The following is a 17,391-nucleotide window of genomic DNA, read 5'->3' as shown; positions in this document are numbered from 1 at the left end:
CACCACAGAGTCTACGAGATTGAGTTTTTTATATTAAAAAGAATTTCATTCACCCAAAGCTAGGAAAATCTATATTTTACCATTCCTGGGGCTCTGCCTGGTTCATATTCCAAGTTTTGATCTAAGTGTCATCTTCCTTCTACCTGTAGAGCTTCCCCTAACTTTTTTTTTTTTTTTTTTGTAGTATAAGTCTGTTAATAACAAATTATCTCAGTTTTTATTTGTTTGAAAAGTCTTCTCTTTCATTTTTGAAATATGTTTTCACTGGGCATAAATTCTGGGTTAATAGTTTGTATTTTTGTTTTGTTCTTTTCTGCAGCATCTTGAAAGTATCATTCTACTGTCTTCTGATTTATTTGGTTTCGCATGAAAAGCCTACTGTTATTATTATCTTTCTTATCTATGTAATGTTTCTTTTTTCTTTGATTGTCTTCAAGATTATCTCTTAGTTTTCAGCTACTTGAGTATTTTGGGTTTTGTTTTTCTCCCTCTTGTCCTTTACTCTGTTATCTGTTTGGGGGTCCTCTGAGCTTCTTGGACCTGTGACCTATGTATATCATTATTTTGTAGGGAAATTCTCAGCTTTTATCTCTTCAAATATTTTTTCTACCTTATGCCTATGTTATACCCATAGTTCTAATGGCTCTGTTTAGTTTTTGCTTTTCTTCACTTGTTTTTCTCTTTGTGTTTCAATTTGCATAATTTCTACTGACCTGTTTTCAAGTTCATTGATTCTTTTTCTCACTTATTTTTTCCTGTTGGCTTGTTGAGTCTCTTGATCAGCTTGTTGTAGGATTTTTAAAAAGTCATAGAACTTTCATTTTTTTCCCTGTAGTATTTATTGCTCTGCTGAAATGTTCCATCTGGTTTTGCATGCTGTTCACCTTTTCCACTAGAATTTTTAAGATATTAATCAGTTATTTTATCTGTCTACTTTATTTTTTTAGTCTGTCATTTTATTAAAATAATTTTTTAAATTTTATTTTAATTCCAGTAAACATACATACAGTGTTATATTAGTTTCAGGTATATAATATAGTGATTGAACAATTCTGTACTTACTCAGTGCTCATCATGATGAATGTACTCTTAATCCCCTTTACCTATTCACCCATCCCCCCCACCTCCCCTTTTGTAACCATCGGTTTGTTCTCTGTAGTTAAGAATCTGTTTTTGTCTTTTTTTTCTTTGTTTATTCGTTTTGTTTCTTAAATTACACATATGAGTGAAATCTTACAGAATTTGTCTTTCTCTGACTTATTTCACTTAGCACTGTACTCTCTAGGCCTATCCATGTTGTTGCAAGTGGCCAGATTTCATTCTTTCTTACAGATGATTAATATTCCATTGTATATATATATATACCACATCTTCTTTATCCATTCATCTTTCAGTGGACAGTTGGGCTGCTTTTGAGTTTGGCTGTTGTAAATAATGCTGCTCTAAATATAGGGGTGCATACATTCCTTCGAATTCGTGTTTTCGTATTCTTTGCATAAATACCCAGTAGTGTGGTTGCAGATCATAGGGTAGTTCTATTTTAAACTTTTTGAGGAATCTCTTTTCTGTTTTCCACAGTGGCTGCACCAGTTTGCATTCTGACCAACAGAGCATGAGGATTCCTTTTTTTCCACATCCTCACCAACACCTGCTGTTTTTTGTGTTTTTGATTTTAGCCATTCTGACAGGTGAGAGGTGATATCTCATTGTAATTTTGATTTGCATTTCTCTGATGATGAGTGATACTGAGCATCTTTTCATGTATCGGTTGGCCATCTTTATGTCTTCTTTGGAAAAATGTTCATGTCTTCTGCCCATTTTTTAATTGGGCTCTTTGTTTTTTTTGATATTCAGTGGTGTAAGATCTTTAGATATTTTGGATGCTAGCCCTTTATCATTTTTCCCATTCAGTAAGCTGTCTTTTAGTTTTGTTGATTGTTTCCTTTGCCATGCAGAAGTTTTTATTTTGATTTAGTCCCAATAGTTTATTTTGCTTTTATTTCTCTTGCCTCAGGAGACATCTAGAAAACCATTGCTATGGTTGATGTCAGAGAATTACTGCTTGTGCTCTCTCTTCTAGGATTTTTATGGTTTCTCATCTCAAATTTAAGTCTTTAATTCATTTTGAGTTTATTTTTGTGTATGGTGTAACAAAGTGGTCCAGTTTCATTCTTTTGCATGTAGCTGTCCAGTTTTCCCAGCACTGCTGAAGAGACGGTCTTTTTCCCATTGCATATTCTTGTCTCCTTTGTTGATGATTAATTGGCCCTGTACTTGTGGGTTAATTTCTGGGCTCTCAATTCTGTTCTGTTAATATTTGTGTCTATTTTTGTGCTAGTACCATACTGTTTTGGTTAGCACAGCTTTGTAGTATATCTTGAAACCTGTGAAACCTGTGATACCTCCAGTTTTGTTGTTCTTTTTCAAGATCATTTTGGCTATTTGGAGTCTTTCTTGGTTCTAAATAAATTTTAGGATTGTTTGTTCTAGCTGTTGGTATTTTGATAGGAATTACATTAAATCTGTAGATTGTTTTCAGTAGAAGTGGATATTTTAACAGTATTTCTTCTTCCAATTCATGAGTATGGAATATTTTTTTGGGGGGGAGTGCATTTATTTTGGGTTTGATTTCCTTCTATTTTTTTTAATGGCTTAATAATTTTTATTTTGTTATATTAGTCACCGTACAGTACATCCCCAGTTTTTAATGCAATGTTCCATGATTCATTATTTGCATATAACACCCAGTGCATTATGCAATATGTGCCCTCCTTAATACCCATCACCGGCCTATCCCAATCCCCCACCCCCCTCCCCTCTGAAGCCCTTAGTTTGTTCCCCATAGTCCACAGTCTCTCATGGTTCATTCCCCCTTCTGTTTACCCCCCTTCACTCTTCCCTTCCTTCTCCTACTGATCTTCCTATTTCTTATGTTTCATAAATGAGTGAAACATATGATAATTGCCTTTCTTTGCTTGACTTATTTCACTTAGCATAATCTCCTCCAGTCCCGTCCATGTTGCTGCAAATGTTGTGTAATCATTCTTTCTGATGGCTGAGTAATATTCCATTGTATATATGGACCACATCTTAATCCAGTCATCTGTTGAAGGGCATCTCGGCTCCTTTCACAGTTTAGCTATTGTGGACAATGCTGCTATGAACACTGGGGTGCATATGGCCCTTCTCTTCACTACATCTGTATCTTTGGGGTAAATACCCAGTAGTGCAATTGCTGGATCATAGGGTAGCTCAATTTTTAACTTTTTAAGGGACCTTTACACTGTTTTCCAGAGTGGCTGTACCAACTTGCATTCCCACCAACAGTGTAAGAGGGATCCCCTTCTCCACATCCTCTCCAACATTTGTTGTTTCCTGCCTTGTCAATTTTTGCCATGGAATATATTTTTATTTGTTATTCAGTTTCTTTCATCAGTGTTTTATAGTTTCCAAAGTATGGGTTTTTCACCTTCTTGGTTAAGTTTTTTCCTAAGTATTTCATTATTTTTGGTGCAGTTTTCTTTTTCTAGTACTTAATTATTAGTGTATAGAAATGCAACAGATTTCTGTATATTGATTTCGTATCCTGTGGCTGAATTCATTTAACGATTGTGGTTTTTTGGTGGAGTCTTTTGGGTTTTCTCTATATAGTATCATGCATTCTTCAACTAGTGAAAGTTTTACTTCTTCCTTACCAATTTGGATGCCTTTTATTTCTATTAGTTGTCTGATTGCTGTGGCTAAGACTTCCAGTGTTATACTGAATAAAAGTGTTGAGAATGGATTCCTTGTCTTATTCCTGACTTAGAGGAAAAGTCTCAGTTTTACAGGGTAATTTTGGCCTCACAGAGTGAATCTGGAAGTTTTCCTTCCTCTTCTGTTTCTTGTAAGAGTTTGAGAAGAATAGGTACTAATTCTTAGTTAAAGTTTGGTAGAATTCACCTATTCCCCTGTAAAGCCGTCTGGTCCTGGACTTTTATTTGTTGGGAGTTCTTTGATTCCGGATTCAGTTTCGTTGCTGGTAATTATTTGTTCAAATTTTTCTATTTCTTTCTCATTTAGTTTTGGGAGGTTATTTGTTTGTAGGAATTTATACATTTCTTCCAGGTTGTCCAGTTTGTTGGCATATAATTTTTCATGATATTCTCTTATAATCCTTTGTATTTCTGTGGTGTCAGTTGTTATTTCTCCTCTTTCACTTCTGATGTTGTTTATTTGAGTCTTCTCTCTCTCTCCTCTCTCTCTCTTAGTGATTCTGGCTAAAGGTTTATCAATTTTGTTGATCTTTTCAAAGAACCAGTTCCGGGTTTCATTGGTCTATTCTATTGTTTTTTGAGTTTCTATTTTGTTTATTTCTGCTCAATTGTTATTTCCTTACTTCTACTGATTTGGGAGTTTGTTTGTCCCTTTTTTAGCTCCATTAGGTATAAGGTAATGTTGTTTGAGATTTTTCTTGCTTCTTGAAGTAGGCCTGTGTTGCTATAAACTTCCCTCTTGGAACAGCTTTTGCTGCATCCCAAAGACTTTGGACTGTTGTGTTTTCATTTTAATTTGTCTCTGTATTTTTTTACTTCCTCTTTGATTTTTTGGTTGACCCATTCATTGTTTAGTAGCATGTTTTTTAACCTCCATGTATATTGTATTCTTTTCAGATTTTTTTTTGTAGTTGATTTCTAGTTTCATATCATTGGTGTCAGAATAGATTCATGGTATGACTTCCATCTTTTGAATTTGTTGAGACTTGTTTTGTGACCTGATACATGATCTATTCTGGAGAATGTTACATGTGCATTTGAAAATAATGACTATTCTGCTGTTTTAGGATGGAATGTTCTAAATGTATTTGTTAAATCTATCTGGTTCAATGTGTCATTCAAAGTCACTGTTTCTTTGTTGGTTTTCTGTTTGGGTGATCTATCTGTTGATGTAGGTGGAGTGTTAAAGTCCCCTAATATTATTATATTACTATAGATAACTTTCTTTATGTTTGTTATTAGCTGCTTTATGTATTTGGGTGCTTCCATGTTGGGTGCATAAATATTTACAACTGTTATATCTTCTTGTTGGATTGTTCCCTTTATGACCATATACTGTTCTTTGTCTCTTGCTATTTGTTTTCTTGTTTTTTTTTTTTTTTGTCTTTGTTTTATTTATTTATTTATTTTTAAAGATTTTATTTATTTATTTGACAGAGAGAGTGAGAGAGCACAAGCAGGGGGAAGAGCAGAGGAAGAGGGAGAAGCAGGCTTCCCACCGAGCAGGGAGCCCGACGCAGAGCTTGATCCCAGGACCCTGGGATCATGACCTGAGCTGAAGGCAGATGCTTAACCATCTAAGTCACCAAGGCGCCCCCTGGTCTTTGTTTTAAAGTATATTTTGTCTGATCTAAGTATTGCTATCCTAGCTTTCTTTCATTTCCTTTTGGATGATAAATGGTTTTTCATTCCCTTCACTTTCAGTCTGCATGTGTCTTTAGGTCTGAAATGAGTTTCTTGTAGGCAGCATATAGATGGGTCTTGCTTTTTTCTCCATTCTGTCACCTTATGTCTTTTGATTGGAATGTTTAGTCTATTTACATTCAAAGTACTTACTGGTAGGGATGTACTTATTGACATTTTGTTACTTGTTTTTTGGTGTTTTTGTAGTTCTGTGTTCCTTTCTTCTCTTTTTCTCTTCTATAATGGTTTGTTGGCTGTCTTTAGTGATATACTTGGGTTCCTTTCTCTTTAATTTTTGCATATCTATTATTGGTTTTTGATTTGTGGTTACCATTAAGTTTATATATAACATTTCATGCATAGAGCAGTTTATATTAAGTTGATGGTCAATGAAGTTTGAACCCATTCTTTACTCTTTTCCTCCCCTCCATGTCTTAGGTAAATGGTATCATACTTTACATCCTTTTATTTTGTAAATACCTTGAATGATTTTTATAGGTATACTTAATTTTACTGCTTTTGTGATTCCTACTTTTCTTACTGTTATGGTCTTTTCTCTCCATTCAAAGAATCCCCTTTAGCATTTCATGTAAGGCTGGTTTAGGGGTGATGAATTCTTTAACTTTTATCTGGGAAACTCTTTATTTCTCCTTCTATTCTGAATGATAGCCTTGCTGGTAAAATATTCTTGTTTGTAAGGTTTCCCCCCTGGCACTTTGAGTATATTATGCCACTCCCTTCTGGCCTGCCACGTTTCTGGTGGGAAATCAGCTGATAATTTTATGGGGTTTCCCTTGTATATAACTGTTTTCTTTTCTCTTGCTGCTTTTAAAACTATCACTACTTTTTGCTGTCTTAATTACTGTGTGTCTTGGTGTGGACCTCCTTGGGTTGATTTTGTTGGGGACTCTCTGTGCCATCTGGATTTCTGTTTCCTTCCCCAGATTTGGGAAGTTTCTAGCTATGATTTCTTCAAATAAATTTTCTGCCCCCTTTCCTCTCTTTTCTTCTGCTGGGATCCCTATAATGTGAATGTTATTATGCTTGATGGTGTTGCTGAGTTCCTTTAGTTTTATTATTATTTTCTCTCTCTCCTGCTCAGCTTGATTGCTTTATATTACTCTGTCCTCCCGGTTGCTGATCTGTTTTTTGCTTCTTGTAGGCACTGCTTATTCCATCTAGTATATTTTTAATTTTAGTTATTGAGTTCTTCATCTCTGACTGGTTCTTTTTTATGTTTTTTTTTTAATCTCTTGGTTAAGGGTCTCACTGAGGTCCTCCACTCTTTTCTAAAGTCCAGTGAGTGTGTTTATGACCATTACTTTAAATTCTCCATCAGACTTATTTCTTACCTCTGTTTCATTTAGCTCTCTTGCTGAGAATTTGTCCTGCACTTTTGTTTGAGACATATTCCTCTGTTTCCTCATTTTGTCTAACTCTCTGCATCTGTTTCTTTGTATTAGGAAAGTCAGGTATGTCTTTTGCTCTTGAAAGTAGTGCTCTTGAAAGAAGAGGTCCTGTAGTGCCCTGCCATGCAGTGTCCTCTGTTCACTAGAACCTGGCACTTCGTGGGTGTCATCTGTGTGTTTTGCATATTCCCTACTGTTGTGGTTGAGCTGTGTTTGCCAGTCTAGTCATCTGCAATGGCTCTCTTTGCCTGTTATGGACAGCATTTGGTGCCTGTATTGTTAGTGGCCAGTTTTGGGCTGCCTTTGGCTTGAGTTGAATCAGACTAGGAGGTTGTTAGAGATTCAGTAGCACTGGGTGCTTTCCCTGTGTTTTTCCCTGCGAGGGTTTCTTTGGTAGGTGGGGCCTGAAGTCAGACCAGATATCTGCCCCCAGCCCACTACAGGGGCTGCAGCTGGACTGATGCGTGTGATTTTCTTCATCTCTTCCCTGGGTCTGAGTCATTTTGGAATGGTGCTCATCCCTACTTGGGGACTGCTCATACCCTTCCAGGCTTGTGGCACTGCTTTGGATGGACTCCAGCCATGGATGTATTGGAGGGGACAGATCTGCTGGAGAATTTGTGGGGGCAGGGAGGGAGCTCACAGTTTTAGCAAGGTTTGCTTAACCTGGGGCTGAGGCCTGGCTGGAGCAGGCGTGTCCATGGGAGAACCTGGGGGTAGGGCAGCTTGCTGGCAAATTATGTAGGGAGTGTTGGCATGATGCTGGTTCTGGTAAGTGTATATGTATCTAAACTGGAGGGCAGCGGAGGGAAATGGCGACCATCAGCTCCTTTGTTCCTGGAGAAGTTTTCCTACAAACTCTGCTCTTCCATTACATGCTCTGGGATTAGTAATGGATACTGTAGGCCTTCCTTAAATTGCTGCTTCTGTGCTTTATCTCCATAGGGCTGTTGGTTTAGCTGTCTCTTTAAGGGCAGGGGCTCAGTTTCCTATTGCCTTCCTTGCTAGTCTTCTGACATTCAAAGTTCCAGTGTTAAGCCCTGTGGATTGTAAGAACTAGAGAAATTATGCCCCTTTGGTTTTCTTGTGGGTTCCCTGTGCCTGGGGTGCTTGGTGTGAGGATATGCTCTCCCCTCTCCACACTTGCACGTCCCTCTTTCCCACAGACAGTCCTACAGGTCCTTTTATTTCCAGACTGAGTCTCTGTCCTTCCTACCCTCTTCAATGTGGCCTCTTCTCTGCCTTTAGCTGTGGAGAGTCTGTTCTGCCTTTGAGTCATTTTCTGGGTTACTTACACTGATGTGGGTGTTATCTAGTTGTATCTGTGAGCCCAGGTCCTCTTACTCCACCATTTTCTCTGTAAGTCAGCTAATCAGTTATTTTAAAATTTCTCTCTGCTAGTTATAACATCTAGTTTATCTTTCATTCTTTTTTGTTGGTTGCTTTGTCTTTTGAAAATGAGTTGCTTTTCCTTGACTCTTTATGTATCTTCTAATTTTTGATTGAGTGTCTTATTCTAATGTGTAGGATAGTAGAGACTGAGGTAAATAATCTTTATGCCTAGAAAAGGACATGTCCCTTCTTCTCCTAGGCCATTAGTGGGGCAAGAGGGTGGTAGTGTTGAGTCAGTCTTGTCAAATGTAGAACTGTATTTGTTTTTTATTGTTGCTGTAGTTACCTTCAGTGTATCACTGGCTTCAAATTCCTCTAATATTACCTTGTGCATAGAGTGGTGGTTGAATTAATGGAGGGGTTTTTCAATGTCTATGCTCCATCTTCAACTTCAAACTTTTCTTGTGCTCCTGTGCCACAGAGTAGGTTTCTTTTGTGCTTCTGACCCTCAACCAACAGCAGACTCCTGTTTCTTATTACTTGGTGCTTGCCAGCCTGGTGGTGGTGGCAGGGGGTTTCTCTGTGGTCCTCGTTCCGTTTTTGTCATATATAGGCTCTGTATCCTCATATCTCTGGGAGCCTTTGAAAGAGCCTTTCTGTGTGGAAAGTATGTCCAAAATAATTGAACAAGTGGAGCCTTGGCCACTAAAACCAAAGCAACATTAGCACTGGGGTGAGATCGACAAAAAGACTTTTTAAAAAGCCAGAGAATGCTTCTGTCCTTCTGTTTTTCATTTTGCTCTTATATAAATGTGAAGAAATAGTCTGGGGCAACGCTAAAAAACTCAAGGGGAGAACTTTAGACAGAAAATAATACAAATGGTATCTTTGGAGTTGTGCAACCCAGTAGTCCTGGGCAAGGGCATATTCTAGAGCTATGTTGGGACTTCTGGGAAGTTGGTTGGGGGTTCTAGTGTACAGAGACATTTCTGGGTATTCAACAGACCTCTCTGGCCAGTAGATTTTGAATTTTCTTGGGAGTGATGGGAAATGGTAGCTGATAGTGAGACAGGCAAAAAGAAGTACTGGACAACTTTCATGTTGCTGCTGAGGTCTTCTACCCTGTTAATCAATATATAGTATCTAGGGAGATTTTTCTGGTCTATCCTTCTTTCAATTGCTTTATGACCCAAATTGGGGAATGCAAGCATAGGGGAAGAATACCACTTCTGCTTGCTTATTCATGGCATAGGAACTACTTTACATTTTTTTAAAGCTGTGTTGTGATGTCATTAATATTACATTTTCAGTGCTTTTTTATGATAGGAAAACATTGGAAGCAGACTAGATATTCAAAAATAGAGACTCAGTTAGAAATATAGTATTTTGTAACTATTAATATTTATGAAGAATTTTTAATGACATGGGGAAGTACTTATAAGTTTAAGTGAGAAGAGCAAGTTTAAAGAAGTATACATATAGTTCTTAACTGTGTAAAAATATAAAGTTTGTCTAAGAAAAAGCTGGAATGGAATTTGCCAAAAAATATTAAGGTCATTAATTCTGGATAGTGTGATAAGGGATGATTTCTCTTTTCATTTTCTTAATCTTCTTAATTTCCCAGGCTTTCTATAATGAATGAGTCCTACTTTTAGAATCCGAAAAAGAGGAAGGGGTAATAATGTAAATGTGACATTTAACAGTTACTAAGGACTAGAAAAAGTGGTATTTTTTTTTTTTAGTGATTACTTTCATGTGAAAGCCCTTAATTTTTGTTTATTGAGAGAAAGCATACTATTGTTGCTTTGAATGTATTCTTAGCTTTCTTACATAGTGACTTTAGCCACATGATTCAACAATTCTTGTTATGTTCAAAATATACCATTTATACCATTTACATTTACATAGAAGGAATTAAATGCTTTCTGTATTAATATATATATTTTTCCCTTCTCTTTTTTGATTGGAGGCCAAATCTGTGTGACTTAAATGATACATGTGTTTTGTTTTTTTAGTATTTTTTAGCATTAGGAAGCTCTTCTTTCTGTCTAGACTAAATCCCTTCAACTCTGTTGGGTGGGAAAACGGAACAATCAAGCATGATTTTTCTTTAACAAGTTACCCTAATGGGAAAATGTTTCTTGTGAGTTCCAAAGAACATTGCAGAGATTTATTTCACTTCTGGTGACACATGTCAATAGCAGATCAAGAAACATGTTCATCCTTAGGACAAGATCTGGAAGCAATTGGCATAATGTCTGACCTGCAGGATGCCCTCAACAAATATTGTTGTTATTGTTGGTATTTTTATTACTACCAAATCTTTGTCTCTGAAGATCATAACAACATCCTGTAGTAGGTATGATTTGGGCAGCCTGTTTGTTGTGAGAAACAGACCAAGTATTTTATATTACTTTTCTTTTTAAATCATTGAAGTTCAAGGTTTTATTTACTTGTGTTTTTCCAGCATCTGGAAAATTACTTATTTCCATTTCATTAAGTTGTTGTGTGTGTGTGTGTTTACCTACCTGAGATTTTATCTTGTTCTATCATTTAGAACATATTCCTCTCTTTCTTCCTTTTGCTTGACTCTCTGTGTTGGATAAAACAGCCACCTATCTGAGTCTTGAAGGTGGCCTCCTGTAGAAGATGAACCTTATTTTTCAATCCAGCCCTAGCTCTTGGTTGTCTGTCAAACTTTTGTGATTGTCCATACAGCCTATTTTATTTTTAAAAGCTCCCAGTAGTTGAGGGTGTGTCAAGACCTGTCAGTATCCCTGAGGGGGGGATCTCGGTCAGCATGCAGATGCAGGCTGATTGGAAGTGACAACCTCAGCAGCAGCTTTTAAAGTATGCAAATGTATACAATCCTGTGGGACCACAAGTGTAAGCCTCACAAGGATAAGCCCCACTTGCCACCAGAGCCAACTGATCTGGAGGTGTCCTCTGGGCAGTATTCTCAAAAATCAGGGCTCCAGACAAATGTATAAGCTCCTTCCTGGGAGATACTGATGAGCTGTAGTGAGGCAGAGGGAGAGTGTACAGATGGCATCTCTTGGCCTGTGTTCCCTGAGAGCATTTCCACATGCACCTCAGTGTGTGCCAGACCTAAAGCTTGCCCCTCAAGCCAAAGCTCAAGTGAATATGCCTCCTTCACTGAAAGATGGGATGTATTTCAGGCTGCTGTCTGTGTAGTTCTCTGGGCATGGTGGACTGCCACGAACTGTCTCTCCATTTGTTATAATTCTCTGTGACCCAAGAATGCAAACATTGCCCTCCCAACACCCACTCCCTACCCCAGCCCCCCAGCCAGGCAACTAAGGGGCATCTCCTGAGTGGTAGCCACAAAAACTGGGGCACTGGACACCTGTAAAAACTCCACTCTACTCTCAAGTGAGGGAGAGGGACAGCATATAGATGGTACCTGCAGGAAAAAAAGAGAGAAAAAAAAGGAAAAAGAAAAAAACCCACAAAAAACCCTTGCAATTAAAAAAATAATAATAAAGTGGTGCCTACTGGCTAGAGAAAGGCAGAGGGAGAGCAGGAAGGTGGTGCTCACTAGCCAGTAGGCACCTAGCTGTGAGCTAAATTAGTTACCAGCCCCTCAGGCTAGCGCTTTAAGATTAGAAGATGAGCCTTTTTAATGAAGGTCTGGGTGTCTCTCTTGGCTGTTTCTGTGGTGGGCCCTGGACATGTGAGTTCTAGTGTGTGAGCCCTTTAGATGGTGGTCTTCAGATCATTATAGCCTTGTGGGTCTGGTGGACATGAGCCTCTCTGGTTTACAAAACTATGATGTTTTGGGAGCTTGTCCCTCGTGCTTCTCCTAAGAGTTGGGTTGCCTGATGTGGGGTTCAAATCCTTTACTCCTCAGGGAGGAGCTCCAGGTTTTGAGTTCCCTCTTGACTGTGGGTCGCTGCATTAGGGGTGGGGTTAATGGTAAGACTGTATCCCAGTCTCAAGTACCTGCTTCAGTGTGGGCCTTCTCTTGTTTGCTCAATTTTTAGGTTTTTTTCAGAGGATGTCATTTCATATTTAGCTGTAGATTCAGTATTTCTATAGCAGAAAGTAAGCCCAGGATCCTCCTACATTGCCATCTTGAACTAGAATTTGTTTTTCCCATATCTGTTTCACATGTTGGACATAGACATTGGACATTATTCATTTGACTTGAGCAATTGTAGAAGGAGGATGAGAGATACATGTAGATGATTTCATGATGGATACATGAATGTTTATGATTCCTTGATCTTTTCCCCTTCACCAAGGGACTGAATTGTCTATGCCACATTATTTATTTCCCCTTGTGCAATGAAATTTGAGGGATAACCTAATTAAAACCTTTTTTTTTTAACAATAATTTTGGCAGGTTGAGTTTCCCCAGTGTAGTAAGGGGTCCCTTAAGAATTCCTGAACATCAGTTCTTCTGGGACATATATTAGAAGGACAGGAAAAAGATTCTCTGGGTAGAGTCAGCCTTGTATTACAGATAACAGTTGGCCCCAGTCAGATACATTCCATGGAAGACCCATTTTAGGGCATTTCCACGTGACTAAGGACAGTACAAAAATGGAATTTTTTTCACTTTGTTTGCCTTTTTTTTTTGGTGGGGGAAGGAATTGAGATATGTTGGCAGATAGGTTAACTGCTGCAAAGACTTAAAAGTTAAAAAAAAAAAAAGGAAGACACTATTTATCAGCTTGAAAGTTTTTTTTAGCAGATCAGTGCTCTCATTGACACTGTCTAACCACTATGGAATGGGAGAATTTAATAGGCTCTAGCAGTGACCAAATTATAGAACAGGTAAGTGACCCGGTCCCCTCCTTCATCCTTTTTCCTGAGAGAAGCTTTTCCCTGTTTCCAAGGAGAGCCTTCGTGGTCTCCCTGCTTGACTTCCCTACAATCCATTCTCTACACAGAAGCTTCCAGAGTGATGTTTAAAAAAGATATATCTGGTTATTTCACTCCCCTATTTAAAACTCTCCCAGGACATTCCACAATATTTGGAATAAGATCAGAATCTTTACCTTAACCCTCAGAAAGCCTCATGACCTGTTCTCTGACCTCCCCTTGGTTGTCTTCTTGTGCCATTTTCCCGTATCTTCTGTGATCCAGTTACAGTGGCCTTTTGTCTTCTACAAGTGGTTAAATTTTGTTCCTGCCTTTGGACCTTGTCTCTACTTGATCTCTCTGTCACCAGTGTTCTTGCCACTTCCCTTTTCCTAGCTGGCTCCTTCTCGTCAATCAAATCCCACCTTCTTAGAGATGCCTTCTCTGATTGCCTAATTTAACCCAGTGATTATTTTATCCCTTTAGTTTTAATTCTCTGCATAATTCTTTTCACCCTAAGTGACTTTTCTTGTTTATTTCTTTGTTTATGGTCAGTTTCCTCTCCACTAGAGTAAAAGGTTCATAAATCCAGGGACTTTGTCTTGTATTATGAACCTTTAGTCTAACAGCCTAAGAACAGTGCCCTGGAGGGCACAGAGTAGGCCCTCTAGAAATAATTGTTAAATAAATAAATGTCAGTGAAGGTAACAATACTTATAGAACAATACTTCATAAAACATTGTTAAGAGGATTAAATAAGATAATGTTTTTGAACTGCTTAAAATAGAAACCAACATATAATACACTAAATAACTGGTAAGTATTATTATTGTTATTATTTTTGTCATTTATTTGGTGATTTTTTTCCCTCTAATTATTATAATTGGAAGTTTGTTTCGTTTTGTTTTGTTTTGTTTTGATGTAATTCAGTTCTTTTTGCCACAGTTATCTAATTTTCCTGTTTATAGGCCACAGAGAGTTGTACTTCTGAGGTACGAAAATAACAAATTTAGCCCTTGGCATTCCCTCTTCTTAAGTTAAATAATTCTTCCCTATTAAGTTAAAGAATTCTAATTCTGTTCATTTTTTTATACTTGGAGAAATGACTTTAAAAAATTCTTGTGTTATCCCCATTGGAGCCTTGTGCCAGGACTACTGAGTGGAGCCATCACCACATACTAATTAGCAAATTCCTGCACAGCTCTAATTTGTCCAGACATAGAGGAAGCTGCTCACGCAATTTTCCCTTGAAAATGACAATGTTGCAATAGTAGTTCCACCTACTCTTAAGGGGTAGGAGTATCCTTGCACACACATTTTCATATGTACTTTTAAAAATATATTAACAAATAAGGGGTTTGGTGTTTACTGAAATCTCAGTTTGCTAGCTATTTTTAGAGAGCTCCTTCCACTGCACCTTAGCTTCCCCATTCATAAATAAGACATAATAATTGAAATTAGAATCTGTGAAATTATTTCAAAACTGAAGTACTATTCTATTCCAAAGGAGTGGGTCTGGTTCTTTCTGGGATTTCTTTGTGTTTCATTTAGACCCTAAGGGTGGAAAACACTATGACTGCCATATCTTTCTTTTAATATTTTGGACAGGATTCAGTTGGGGGGGGCAGTCTTGACTTTGATAGAAAACAGTGGTTATTTCATTAAAAAAGAAAAAATTATATATAAATATCCTTGATATGTCAGAGGAGTTGATAAGACTTTTTAACAATCTGAGTATATGGTATAGAATTGTAGAATGGGAAGGGAATTTGTCAGCTCAGTCTGGGTGTGGCGAAACTTACTCATGTTTGGCTATTTTCCTAAATTCTTTCTTAAAATGGAATGTGCATTTGGAAAAAAGAAACAAAATAAGAGCATGTAAAGACATTACACATGCCTATTTATCCTTTTACGTTTAAACTTTTCCTCCTTTACCATAAAGCCGGTTACACTTTTTCTTGAGTTAAACTCCTCAATGAAGTTTAAAAAAATTGTAAGATTTTAGGACATTTTAAATCTGAAATAATGTAGAGTATTCATGACTGCGGCCTGACTAGCACTGCCATTTTGTTACAGAAAATTAAATTACATTAGAACTAGTAAAAGAACAATATTGATACTGTGAAGCACCAATATCAGTGAAATAAAGGATGGGATTAAAAAAAATCGTAAAAATGGCTGAGGAAAAGGACTGACTTGCAAGAGATTAGAATGGAATTATGGATACAAAGAATAGCCATTGGAGATCTAAGACATGGGAAATAGCAATTTATAGACAAGAAAAGAGAAAGAAAAAAGTATTCAGAGATGTAATATAAGAAAACTTATCTAAAATTAAAAAAGACTTGAAAATCCAGATTGAAAGGGCTTATGGTGGCTTAGGAAAATTTAATAAATAACATCTCACACCAAGATGCATTTTGGTGGGGCACGGGGTGGCTCAGTCGCTTAAGTGTCTGCCTTCAGCTCAGGTCATGATCTCGGGGTCCTAGGATTGAGCCCCGTGTCGGGCTCCCTGCTCAGCAGGTAACCCGTTTCTCCCTTTGCCTCTGCCCTTCCTCCTGGTTGTGCTCTCTCTCTCTCAAATAAATAAATAAAGTCTTTTTTTAAAAAAAGATGCATTTTGGTGAAGTTAATAACATCAAAAAAGAAAAAAACTTTTTGCATCATGCACAAATAGAAACTGAGGCAAGTCGCTCTCACTCCATTCCCCTTCCCCAAGTACATAAACATCCACTCACAAAAACAAAAACAGGTGAACAGTCAGACTGATGTCAGACTCTTCAGAAGCATTTTCAGTTGGAAGATGAAGGAATAACATCCGTAGAATGCCAAGGGGGAAAGAGTGCCACTCAGCAAAGTTCTCTTTCTTATGCGAAACCAATAGTAAAATGTTCTCAGGAAAGAGATTATTCATGAATTCTTCCTGGAAAATTCCTTGCAGATGTAACTCAGCCTATCAGAATAAAAATAAAACTTAATAATAATGTAAAAAGAAACAGAGGCGTGCTTGGTTGGCTCAGTCAGTTAAGCATCTGCCTTCAGCTCAGTTCATGATCTTGGGGTCCTGGCATTGAGTCCTGCATCAGGCTCCCTCCTTAGCGGGGATTGTGCTTCTCCCTCTGCCTCTGCCCCTAACCCCATTCCTGCACACTGTCTCTCTCTCTCTCATATAAATAAATAAAATCTTAAAGAAAGAAAGAAAAAGAAAAGGGAAGAAAGAAAGAAAGAGAAAGAAAGAAAAAGAAAAAGAAAGAAACCCAATTTATAAGTGAAGTAAAAAGAACTGGAGAAAAGCATAGAATTGATTTAGATTTAAGGTTAAGGGCAATATTTTAAATCGAAGGTGTAGAGAAATCTGTTATACTGAAATATATATTTATAAAATTATGACTGAGCTGGTAGTGAAGTAAGGGAAATAATTGGAGGCCAGAAACAGCAGAAAGAGTGATTCCACAGGGGGATATGACCTCAGAGTGTTATCTGCCTTGTGCGACACCTAATGCTTCTCCCTGGTGGATTTTGCCTGGATTTTAATGGCCCACGTGTTCTGAACGGATAGGAGCAAAAATTGGAGTTTAATCAGGGAGAGGGTGGGCGGAAGAGAGTTCTGCATAAATTTGGGACTCCTACAATATGTCACCTTCATTGGGTATAAGATCAAGGAGGCAATTGATAAGCAAAAGATAAAGGAGTTTCACACTTGGTACACACACACACACACACACACACACACACAATTTATTGTTCTCTCTCATAGGTCTGTAGTTTAACTCGGCTCAGGTGGGTAATTCTTGCTTAGGGTCCTTCATACAGTTGCAGGCAGATGTTGGTTGCCCTTGCACATCCAAGATGGCTCACTCTCATGGCCAGCAGGTGCTACTGACTATTGGTTGGCATTCCAGCTGGGTCTGTTCACCAGAGTGCCCACATATGGCTTCTCATGATGTTTGGGCTTCTCGCATAGAGGCTACATAGCATTCAAGAGGAAGCATCCCACCAATGAGTGTTCCAATACCGAGAGGTTGTTGCAAGGTTCTAATGAACTAGCAAAAGTCATGCAGCTTTATTTCTGCCATATTTATTGTTCTGCTATTCACTAAGCACAGCTCACATTCAAAGATGGAATTAGACTACACATCTTGATGGGAGAAGCAACATGTGTGTGTAGAAAGAGATGACAGTTGGAGAGTATCTATTGTTTGTTTACTGAGCTTTTCAGGAGGATAGCAGGGCTCAGATTTCAGATTGAAAGGTGCACATCTGTTCTGCTGGATCTTGGTTTTAAACTACTTGGTGTTCAGTGGCCAAGTAATTTGTGCTTCTAACCATTTTTTTTTTTTTTTAGGTCATAATTTCTTTTTTTTAAATCACCTTACTTTTGG

Source organism: Ursus arctos, unplaced genomic scaffold (assembly GCF_023065955.2).
Source record: "Ursus arctos isolate Adak ecotype North America unplaced genomic scaffold, UrsArc2.0 scaffold_5, whole genome shotgun sequence".
NCBI classification, from domain to species: Eukaryota; Metazoa; Chordata; class Mammalia; order Carnivora; family Ursidae; genus Ursus; species Ursus arctos.
Note: the sequence above shows the minus strand (reverse complement) of the source record.